This window comes from Pinus tabuliformis, chromosome 2_1, assembly GCF_031772625.1.
Source record: "Pinus tabuliformis cultivar Carrire ecotype Pingquan chromosome 2_1, CPIR1, whole genome shotgun sequence".
NCBI lineage: Eukaryota > Viridiplantae > Streptophyta > Pinopsida > Pinales > Pinaceae > Pinus > Pinus tabuliformis.
In genome coordinates, this window is record NC_142299.1 from 97,064,173 (window position 1) to 97,076,634 (window position 12,462).

The window sequence follows — 12,462 nt, forward strand, 5'->3', positions numbered from 1 at the left end:
ACTCCCTCTCAAAGGAAATGGTATCGATACCGGTCGCACTGTATCTACCATCATCGCCCATCTCGATGTGCACTCCAAGATCTTTCTCCTCCAGATCAAAAAACAAATCTCAATCTCCTGTCATGTGAAAAGAAGCACCATTGTCCAAGAACCATACCGATCCCATCACACTTGATACCAAGCATGTGATCAACGAAAAATCAATCTCAAACTGCAAGGCTAAGGCCTCTCCTGCTGAAGATCCATTAGCTTGCTTATTTTTCTTCTTTTGCGGAAAATTTGTGGCATAATGTCCGTGCTAGTGACAGTGAAAGAACTTCACCTTGGACATGTCTTGCTTCTTGCCTTTTGCACCAGAATGAGAAGCTTTCTTTTTCTTCCCCTTCTTTGCTTTGGCAGCCAAAGCGCAATTTTCTTCATCAGTTGCCTTTGATGAAGATCCATCCCTGGTATTCCGCCTGATCTCCTCTTGCACAAGATCCGACCAAAGTCTCTCACATCCTGGCAGTTTCTCCTGACCATTGACAGAGTCCTGATAGGAGTGCCAACTCTTCGGAAGGCCAAGGAGAGCCAAGCTCACCAAGTCCTCATCATCGATAGTCACCCCCACACTTCCCAGCTCATCCCGACATTGAGTGAACTTCGTGAGATACTTTGGCATATTGTCGCCTTTCTCACACTTAATGTTTTTGAGTTTATCTTTGAGCGCCAACTTCCTCTGGTCACTCTTGCTTTGGAATAGATCTGTCAACACTTTCCACATCAAGTATGGAGAAGCCTTTCCATGCAGGCTGGACACAATGTGATCCTTCACGCCCTCCAACAAAATCCTTCAACACTTTGCTGTCTTCTTTTGCCAAGCATCAACGTGAGCAACATCAGTGGGCTTTGGGACATCATTATCTATGAACTCCTTCAACCCATTGTCATCTAACACCGCCTCCATCTTGTCTTTCCATGCAATATAATTCGAGTTGCCTTCAAGGGCATACTCCAATCGCAATCCATTGAAAGACATTGCAACTTCGACACCAACGCACTGCTGCAAATTCGAATTCCACCAGCTCAAAACTCAATCGCTTCTAATCTAAAATTCGTGAGAACAAAGTATTTCTTGTACAGAGATCGACTTTATGGGCATTCACCGGATATCTCACCTTCCAAAAGAAGGATGAATCCGAGGCTACCTGGCCCGATTACAGATTTTGCCTGAAGAAATAAAATGTAAACACTTTTTGAATAATAGATCTGATACCATGTAGAAATTTTGAATAATATGACACTTATTCACAGAGATTATTCTAATTATACACTATTGCGGAATACATGCATAATACATAACCTCCTCTACGTTGATCATCAATTTTGCAGAATTAAAAAACAATGAAACATCAATCGCATGTGCACATTAACACAGTATGTAACCCGGGGAAAGCATACAACTGAAAACCCCCAACTATTTGTATATTATAATGATTGAGATCATGTAACAATACATAGTACAATACTCCTCGCAAGTACTCAGTACTATCTCCACCTGTTACACACAAACTATCTCAGATCTGATGCCTCAAATCTCCTCCACTTTTTGCTTGCCTCCACTGCGCAATCCTGCATGAGAATAATGATGAATGGCTGAACCAAACTCGTTATACCTTGTGTGTGACCACGCAATCCTCATTGGCATTACTCAATCCATTGATTGTGCAAATCTCATGCACAACTATAGTCACAACTGACAGCTGTCTTGCCCTTCACTCACCTCTGACACCTGTCTCCACTGAACTGTCCATGCACTGAGTTAACTGATGTATTCTTTAGTTGCTTTATGAGTTAATAACTAGTGAATTAATTCACACAACTCATCACTGGTGTATTCTTCAGTTAGACTGAATACAACTAGTTCAACCAAGTCAAACTGAACACAACTCCATCAACTCCTCAATCAACTCCACCAAAACTCAATCACTTGAGTTCTAACTGAAGTCCATCATGCAATAGCTCAACTAACCCATAAGAAAAGTGTATTTCCTTCTGGCAGCTGCATGTGCCACATCCGTAGCTCGAACTGAAGTGCTCCAAGAGGATAAGAGAATGTTTATAGTCCAAATATTTTTAAGAGCTAATAATATTCGACTGTTCTATATTTAGACTTGGCAGTCTAAAAATAGACTCTACCCATATGTCTAAAAATAGAAGTCCATATATTTTTACCAACATGACCAATCATCCACAAATAGCATCCTGCAACTCATAGACCATGATCCATATGTCTAAAAATAGACATGGTCTAAAAATAGACTTTGCGCTAAAAATAGCCTGCGGGCAAACTTAGTGAAGACGACTCCTTTCCACTAATCTCCATCATCGTGTTGAATTTTCAACATGCAATGTGTTCTATTACAACGCAGGGTAATATTTTGTTATTTAGGTATAATGTATTAGTTGGTTTATATACTATTTTTTAAAGGAGTTGTCTTTAGTGCGACTTTTGGACTTTCAAGTGCCAAAATCCGGTGGAAAATTTTAAGGTGAAATCTTGATTTTTGTTAGTTAAACTAGTTTTTTGACTGTATATATGGATTCAGCACACTGGAAAACCCCTAGGGCACTTCGATTGCATAGGATTACCCATCAAGTTTGTGATTTCAATAAATTCTTACCAGATTTTAGAGAAATTTGACCAGAAAAACCCACTGTAAAAGCTTCCAAAAAGTCATACTAATGACAACTCCTTTTTTAAATTTAGTTGTATATTACTATCAAACAAAGTCTTTCGGTAGAAATCACATAAGCGAATTTTTTGGCCGACGCGTTTCGAACCAACAAGTGTGGTACATTATCAGGGCCAGATGAAGAGGCAGACCACGACAAAGGCTTAAATATAGAGCAATGTAGAGACATAATTTCAAGTAATGGCTATATTTGAACAACAATATTTAAATTATGATATTAATTTATTAATATATTAAAAATAAATATTATTAAGTAACGATTATATTAAACAGTTAGTTTTTGAAAAAAATATTTAATTAATGATATTATTTTATTAATTTATTAAAAATATTAATAGGTAACGGCTATATTGTTGTTCAAATATAACCGTTACTTGAAATTATGTCTCCACATTGCTCTTTACTTAAGCCTTTACCATGCTCTGCCTCTTCATGTGGTCCTAATGATGAACCACACTTGTTGGTTCGAAATGCATTGGCCAAAAAATTCTCTTATGTGATTTCTACCGAAAAACTTTACTTAATGTATATTACTATGTTAATCTATTTCTGATTAAAATCATAATTCTGTATAAAAAAAACTTAAATTAACTATATACTATGAAATTTGGTTTTGCATATTAAATATAAATAAATATTTATAATTTCTATGCTTTGATTTCATCTAGATTTAATTTGAATTAAATTTGTATAAATAAATTTTATAGTAATATTAAAATATTATTAATATTAACAAAATTTTATGTTTAGTTCTGGAGTGATTCGTTTGTTCGTTCAAATCAAAACCACAATATTATAATAAAATATATAAATGTAAAGACATGGATGGAAAACGAGAAACCCAAATTGCACAAGATTTTAAAAAGAAAAACGAAATAAAATTATCTAGTTGTTTCGTGGAATGAACCATTTCATAAAACAAAACAAAGTTGTCCAAAGTCTTCACAATTAAAAAATAAAAATAAAAAATTCCTTCCACCGGGCCTCTCTTTACACAATTATTATTATATTTGCATGGCTTCTATCTACATGTTAATTAGGTAATTGGTTTAATTTATTAATAGAAAGTAGTAAAATTAATTTATTTCACTTGAACAATTTTCATAAAATATATCATTGATGGTAATTATCCACTTGATCCTTAATGTTTAATTAAATAAATAAACTTAATACTAAATGTGAAAAAGAAAATATTAATTAATATTAATAATAATTTTATAATGATTAAATAAATATATTTAATATTAAATGTGAAAGAAAAAATATTAAATTAGTATTAATAGTAATTTTAAAATCATTGTAGTGCTTGTTTTTAATGAATTAGTTCATGTTATACATGAACGTGAATATGAATTTGTTGTTGTTATTATAATATTTTTCAAAATTTTGGTTTATATTTAAATTTCAGAATTTTTCCTTAACTTTGTAAGTTGTTGTTTTTAGTAGCAAGAGTTATCTCATGTATATGTTTTAAGTTTTTTAGTCTTTTTTGTGAATATTTAAGTGTTGTCTTTTGGCATGGTAAATGTCGCACATCACAAAAAGCAGAGTTATGGTTTATTTCAAGGGTCAATTTTGGTGATGATGGGTCTTATTTATCATATAGACATGTATTAGACTCATTTCCAAAGTTTCATGCATTGTCACACAAGTATCGTCACTATCGTCGCCAAGTGTATCTTAAGTGTCACACATGGAGGAGTATGTTGTTTTGTCGTCGCATTAAGGGGACCATGTTTTTTCTGAGTGTTGAGTGTTTAATATTGTTTCGTCGATTGTTTTGATTGTATGATCATGTTCAAGTCCAACCTTGGTTTCATATCTGGTACACTGATCCCCCACTTAGCCAAAATTTGGAATATTTTCTGCTTGAAAACCTTAAGCTCACTCTGCCCTCTTTGAATTGCACATTGTTCAATGGCAAGCCTCAAGCGTGTACCCTTGCCTCCCGGAACTACACAATGTGTAGTTTCTGCCTCTAAGGCATTGTGCGATCACAGTGATCAATTTCCTTTTGCGCATTAGCAATCCAATCTGCAGTTTGCCTCCCTAGCTCATTGAACTGCACAAATACACAATCTACTGGCCTCCCTCTCTCTTGAGTTGCGCATTGTGCAGTCATAGTGGGAAAGCCTACCTCATTGTGACACTCAACTACGTAGTATTCCTACTCAGGCCTCCAATGCTACACATTGCACAATCACAAGCCTCAACACCTCGCACCTAACCTCTAGAACTACACACTGCACAATTCTTGAGCCTTCCTCCCAGTCTAGTATCCGGTTCTAGTTTAATCAGTTATTTTCATGAATCGTGTTAGAATAGGATTTTTTCAAGCTGATGCCATCTTGTCATGAGTGATTTCCAGTTGCAAGTACTATATCTGCATATGATAGGGTGATGATCAAGGAGAAGGAGAAGGAGACTATACTAGAGGACATTTATGAAGATGCAAAGACAAGTTGATTATTAAGAAAGAAGATGAAGGGAAAATAGATTACGACAGAAGTGAAGATCAAGATCATAATGAAGACTCCCTATCTTCAAGCCTTATGGAGAAGGAATAAGAGGAGTATGTATCATCTCTCAAGAAGACACAAAGATAGCAACAAAAAGAGTGGCTTAACAATGCCACATCATCATTAAGTCCATGTCATCAATGTCATGTCATGTATTGTCAAGGTGTCACATGAGTCATCATTTTCGACATCATTTATGGATGTAATCATGTAACTTTCAATAATATGAGAAATTTAATGTAAGGTGGAAGTCCAAGAGTCACCTACAGAATGTGAAAAGTCATGTAGAAGTCAAAGAGTCTCATGGAAATTCGAAAAGTTAGATGGAAGCTCAAGAGTCATGAGCGGAGTCCAAGAGTCACAAGGGAGGTGGAGAGTCACCTCATTTGTTATATATACACCCTCATACCTCAAGAAGATTACTTTTCACCTTATCTCCTCTAACCAAGCATTAGAGAGGAAGATAGTTCTTTTGAGGAGCAAGTGGTAGCTCTATCGTGCCACTGTTGGAGCTAGTGGTGTTCATTGTATCAATGTATCTTGGAACTTTTGCTTAAAAATTTAAGCTCATTGAGACAATACACTTTCATGCATATGTCGCAAATGTTGTAAGACTATTCTTTGAATTTTTGTGATATATGTTGTTTTTCATTTGTACTAAAGAAATGGAACTATTTTGGTGGCTTTGGTGCTTATCTTGTTGAAGGTGTGTTGTACTTTTTTAATGATTGTTACTTTTGTTAGCATCAAGTTTACGCCTTCATTTCAAGGAAATGATATCAGTCCATCCTTTGCAAGGTCATCATTATGTAAATGAGGTATTGTATTCATTGTAAGGTTTGCTAGGCCTAGGGAAATGTATCATTAAAACTCTTTCACCTAACCCTAATTTTATACAAAAATTCTCACAACATTTTGACCTATAGTAAAATTTTGGTTGGCGCTACGAAATGTACTAGATGACAATTATGAAGATGCAAAGTTGTCAAAGTTAATAGAATCAAACAGGTTCTATGCTTAGCAAATTGCAACTTTACAAGTACTCCAAGATAATGAAATCAGAGTTCTCAAATAGGAAACAAACATCAAACTCTAAACAATCTCCTTAGATCATTAAGAATAGATTCATGGTCTGCAACAACAACTGAATAAAATTCAAGAGGTTTTAGTAAGTATTAGTTCTTTTAGAGAACATGCTTTGAAGGTGAATGATCAACTTAAAGGGGTACACTTTTTTTTTCAAACAAATGGGAAAGATTTATAGTTATTTTCAGAAGTTAGTACCTCTTTCTAAAAAACTTTATTTGTTAATTAAAGATGACAAGTTCACAAAGCATAGATTTGGTTTGATTACTGTTTGGAAGAAATAATTCACTCTGAAAATATTCAAAGGTTATCAAAGAATGATAAAAAACTAATGTGGGCATCACTCGATGAAAGGGATTCAAATTGTAATCAAATTAAAGAATGGATTATTAAGGCTACTACAATTTGTGATGTTGTTTGGGATCTTTGTCTAGATGTAACAGAATATTTTGATATGACCTATCGTAAAGCTATTCGAGAGGTAGTTTCAACATAAATCAATCGGTAGGAAGTCCAAGAAAAGACAAAATCAGATTAAAACATTATCTAAGAAATCAATGTATGGAAAGTGAAAAATGTGCAAAGGTTCTTTCAATTTCCCTATGATCAGATGAAGTTAATATCCAAATTTTCATCTGAATACAATGATAAAAAGAGACATATAGGAGAAAAACATCAAGTAAAAATAGAGAGCAGTCATGAAAAGAAGACAACTAGAATTTGAATTTGGTGACCTATTGATGGCATACCTGAGAAAGGAGATATTTCCTATGGGACACATAACAAACTTAAGCTCAAGAACACTGGTCCATGTAAAATTTTGAGAAAATAATATTCTAATGCTTATGAATTGGAACTTCATAAGGACATTGGAATACCATCAATTTTTAATGTAGTATGCCAATACCCCTTCAAGGAATCATATAGTATTATATAAGATGCACCTAGTATAAGTTATGAAGATTAGACTAGAAAATGGAAGAATAAATTTCCAAAAGCAATTCATATTGAAGTTGAAACAATATTGGGTGAGAAAGTAGTCAAGAAAACCATAGGTAAAGAGTATATTTAACATTTGGTTAAATGGAAACAACAACCAACAAAATATGCTACATGGATGACAAAATTAGATATTATCAAGTATGGCACAAGTGTTGAGAAGCTTATGAACAATTATTTTCTTCCTAATGAGTCTAATGTAGGAGCATCTACAAGCCAAGATCATTTTTTACCTCTTGGGTAAAAATTCATTTACTATGGGAGTTGGTTCCCTAATTTATCTACCAAGGGAATTTGGGTTCCCTAAGCCATTTAATTGTAATATTTTTAGTCATATTTTTGAAGGAATCTATGTAGCTAGAATGGATGTTATCAATCTCTTATGTAATAGGGAAATCTAGCCAATTTAGGGAAATTGTTAGAAGTTAGCTTTGGAGTTTTTTGAATATTATTTTATGAGAGATTTTTGTGCAATAAAAATAAATGAGAAAGATATTTCTTGAGGAGAGGGAGAGACATAGAAGAGAGAGGCAAAGGAAGAGAGAGAGGAAAGAGAGATAGAGGGGAGAGAGACCTGCAATAGAGATGAGATAAATCAGATCTTGGAAATTCCCTTTCCAATAATCTGATCTATATGTATTTTTTCATATGTTGGAATGAATTTATATTGGTTGAATGTAGATCAAGTTGAAGCATAAGATGTGTAGTATTGCAGGTTAACCAAGTGAGTGTAGAGTGGCAAGGTTTGAGTCTCATCAAAGAAACACTTCACTGAATTATACTTTTCTGGAATTTTATGTGAATTGACACTGATATAAGTCTTTTCGTCAACCTTTATGTTTATCTCCCATCATCTACTAGAGATAACATCGACTTGGCATAGATTGAACCTTTTCCAATCGATCTAGTAACCATCGAGTGGTCCCATTAACTAACATACATCTTCTTGTTAATCTTTCCATCTATCGGCCATCGACCACTAGAGATATTATTTTCTTAGCACCGATGAAACCTTTTCCAATTGATCCAATAAATATTGAGGTGATCTCATTAAGTAACAATCCTGATAGATGGGTTATTCGATGAAAATTTCAATTCTATTTGCCACCATCGATCTACGAGGAAGCACCAAAATTTTCCAATGTTGACAAGTGTTGGGGTAGTCCCATCAGCTAACAAAACCATTAGATGGCCTAGAGCCTTTGGCATTGGCCCTTAGTCATAATGCTGGTCCCATGGACCATTTTGGTTAGCACCTAAGAGCTGACGAACTTGGGAATAGTGATACAGATCGATTCACTAGATATTATATATAAGTTTAATATTTTTAATGCCTAAGAAATAGGCTATATTCATAAAACCCCAATGCATAATGGAGTGGGTATTGTTTTCTCTAATATACCCATGTGCATTCCAAATGTGTGAGGGTGTGTGTGGTTAATCTCATTGGAATCAACAATAGAGAATAGAATATGGAAGCATCTCTTTACTCCATGGCAAGAACCAAAACATCCCCAAAAGCCCTAGAAAATCATATAAATAAAATGGCTTTCAAAGGATGAAGGGTCTCTCTCTCTACTCTAATATATGAAATGAAGGTATTGGATGGAGGTTTGAAACAAAACGAATGAGGTGGGAAGGAACCCAAATAATGTCGTGAGGTCATCGATTTGATAAATGAGGTATATCTCCATTGTAACTCTCTTTCTTATCATTTTCTTTCTTTCTTTCTTTCTTTTTAATTCAAAGTGAATGTTCCTAATTTCTCTTCCTTGAATTTAAGCTTTTTTTTGTTGTTCATGTATCAAATTTACTAGTTTTATTTAGGGATTGAATTAGTTTGGTTTTGTGTGCTTATTTTGGCTTCATTTGATTAAATATGTTAGTAAGATATATTGTTATAGATATGAAGACTATTTTAGTATGGAAATTAGGTTTTTCTTATTGAAATATATTGTATGTGTTTCATAGATCTATTGCATGGTGATGTGTTTTCTCTCCTACTTCTTTAAGGCTACATTCAATCCCTTAATATGTTATAGATTTTTCTCATACACTATTTTTTTTTTTCTTTTTTTTCAATCATTTTTTATTTGCTTCCATTTTTCTCTATAATCTAGAAAACAATAAAATTAATATTCTTAATTTTAAAAAATAAATTTTAATCATACATGAATACCTTCCTATTTAAATTTTTCCTTAATAAAAAATATTTAATTTTTTATACTATCTATGTATATATTTTTTTTAAATACTAATACCATTACACAATTTTTCCTTTAACCATAAATAAGTTAAATAACAAAATGATAAGTATAAAATTTCAAATTTCAAATCATTAAAAATAATCCATCCAAAAAAATATTTTTCACTCAAATTAATAGATATAAAATTCTAAAGCACTTAGGATGATCACCCACAAAGAAAGAGATTTTTTTTCATTTTCTTCCCAAAGTGTTAACATTAAATTTCCATGGTATTAACGCATTAATTTCTTTTCCCATTTTAATCATTGTTTAATTTTAACCATAAAATTACACAAAAAATTGCAAAACGACGAAGACAAAATTTTGAAACATGCTCTTTTAACGAAGAAAAAAATTGATTATTAAACAAAACTTGAAAAGGTCACCATTTTTTTTTATGACTGTTTTAGTATATGATTATTAAAACAAATTAGATCATAAGTCTCTATCACTTAAGAAAGTAAAAATATAAAATGCACGGGTCTATTACTAGATTTAAAGCCATGTCCATATTCTCTGTTTTTTTAGTGAATATAATTTTTTGTTATTGGTAAAATTTTAAAATTAAATATATATAATTTTTTTGGTAAATAATATTTTTAGAAATTATTATATATATATATATATATATTTATTAGGAAAAACTATGCTGACGTAAGTTTATTATTTAATATGGATATTATTATGATTATTTTTATTAAAAGAAATAATGAACTAAAATATTTTTTGCATTCAAGTTTCTATGATCCATAATGAATTAAGCAAAGTTTTTTTGGTATAAATTATATAAGAAAAATTTTTGGCTGATGCGTTTCAAACCAACAAGTGTGGTTCATCATGAAGATCAGATGAAGAAGCAGACCATGGCAAAGGCTTAAATAGAGAGCAATGTAGAAATATAATTTCAAGTAACGATTATATTTGAACAATAATATTTAAATTATGATATTAATTGATTGATATATTAAAAAACAATTATTATTAAGTAACGGCTATATTAAACAGCTAGTTTTTGAAAAATAATATTTAAATTATGATATTGGTTTATTAATTTATTAAAAACAAATATTAATAAGTAATCACTATATTAAGCAACGAGTTTTTGAGAAATAATATTTAAAATAATTTATTAAAAAAAATTCAAAGTCAAACTCTAAACAAGGAAGGAAGTCAAAAATTATAAAAACGAGCGAAGACTCTAATCGAGACAAGATCATTTGATAAATAAAATAATTAATGGAAATAATATATATATATATATATATATATTCAAAGAAAAATAATCAATAAATAAAACATGGTCAACAATAAAATATGGGGCTGAGGCTCATTAAATAAATAACAAAAATACTAAAGGAAGTTAAGAATGAATAGGATGATAAAATACACAAAAAACACTAAGGATCAAGAAAATAAACTCCAATGAATAATAAATCAACAAAAAATACAATAAAAAAGACGCCAGTACCTACATAGATAAACAAACAAACAAAATAAATCCCAAAAAGAAGTAAAAAACTAGGAGGACATGATAGGGATCCAACTTCTACTAATATTCCAACCATCATCTCTATTCAAATTATTGGGTCTTTTTTCAATTTCTAGGGCCTCCCTCAATTTACGATGATGGAAATGACTAACCCTAGCAATGACTTGGGCCTCCTCAATGTATATGTGATGCTTAGATTTATCTGCATGCTCCACCAAAGCAGAGGAGCGGGTCCTGTCATGCTTGATGTCAGCAACATGCCCACGAATTCTTTGATTAATCGAGCATGATGTTGACATCAATCCTAGCAAGACCGGAATTCATCAAGACCAGTATTCTGAAGCACTCCCAAACCTTGAGAACAAACCCTAGCCGCATCGTCCCATGACCACCTTGGGGGGGGGTTCGACCCCCCCAGCCTTCAGCCCCTTCGTCTTCGACAGTTTTCCCTCTTCGCCCTCCAATACCCCATCAAGCTCCCGATCCAGGGTCAATGGCAAAGCTCCGACTGCAAACCATAATCCTAAAGCAAATGGATCTGTGGCCGTGGGGAACATTCCCAGCCAATACAGGGCAACAGGTTCGTCCCCTTGCAAACCGCTATCGGAGGAAACACCATCATTGATCATCGAAGACCCCTGGATCGACGAATACAGAGATCATATGAGTAAACATGCCCTAATATGTCGTTTCATGGGAGTTCGACTCAATGAAAAGGTTCTCTGCTGGTGGATAAACCAGAAATGGAAGCCAAAAGGGAACTATGAACTTTAGCTGGGGTAAAGAAGTTTTTTCATCGTCATCTTCGCTCAAAGGGATGACAGAGACTGCACTTTCGAAGGAGGCCCATACTTTTACAACTTGGCTGGACTCACATGACGTATTGGAGACCCAACTTTTCTCCAGAAAAGGAATATTTCAAAAAAGTGCCAGTTTGGCTCAAACTCTACTCCCTGCCTGTTGACTATTGGAATAAGTGCATCTTGGAAGCCATTGGGAATAAACTGGGCGTCTTCGTCAAAACCTCAGATCTCACATCTCAAGGTAAATACACTGCCTACGCTAGAATCTATGTTTACATGGATGTTTCAGGACCCCTCCCAGGTCATATTGATCTGATCCACAGAGGAATTCATTGGAAACAATCCATCGACTATGAAAACATCCCATTCAGATGCCGGAAATGCCGACAACATGGACATCTTAGTCATGGATGCCCCCTGAATCAACCTCCACCACAAACCCAAGCAGACAAGGAGGATAACCCACCCCCAAATTTCATCCCTGTTTTAAGGAAGAAGAAAAGGCAGAAGGGCAAAAATCCTCTGAAACCCTCCACCAACCCGACCCCAACCCAGCAGAATGGCTTTGAAGCACTGGGCAACCTT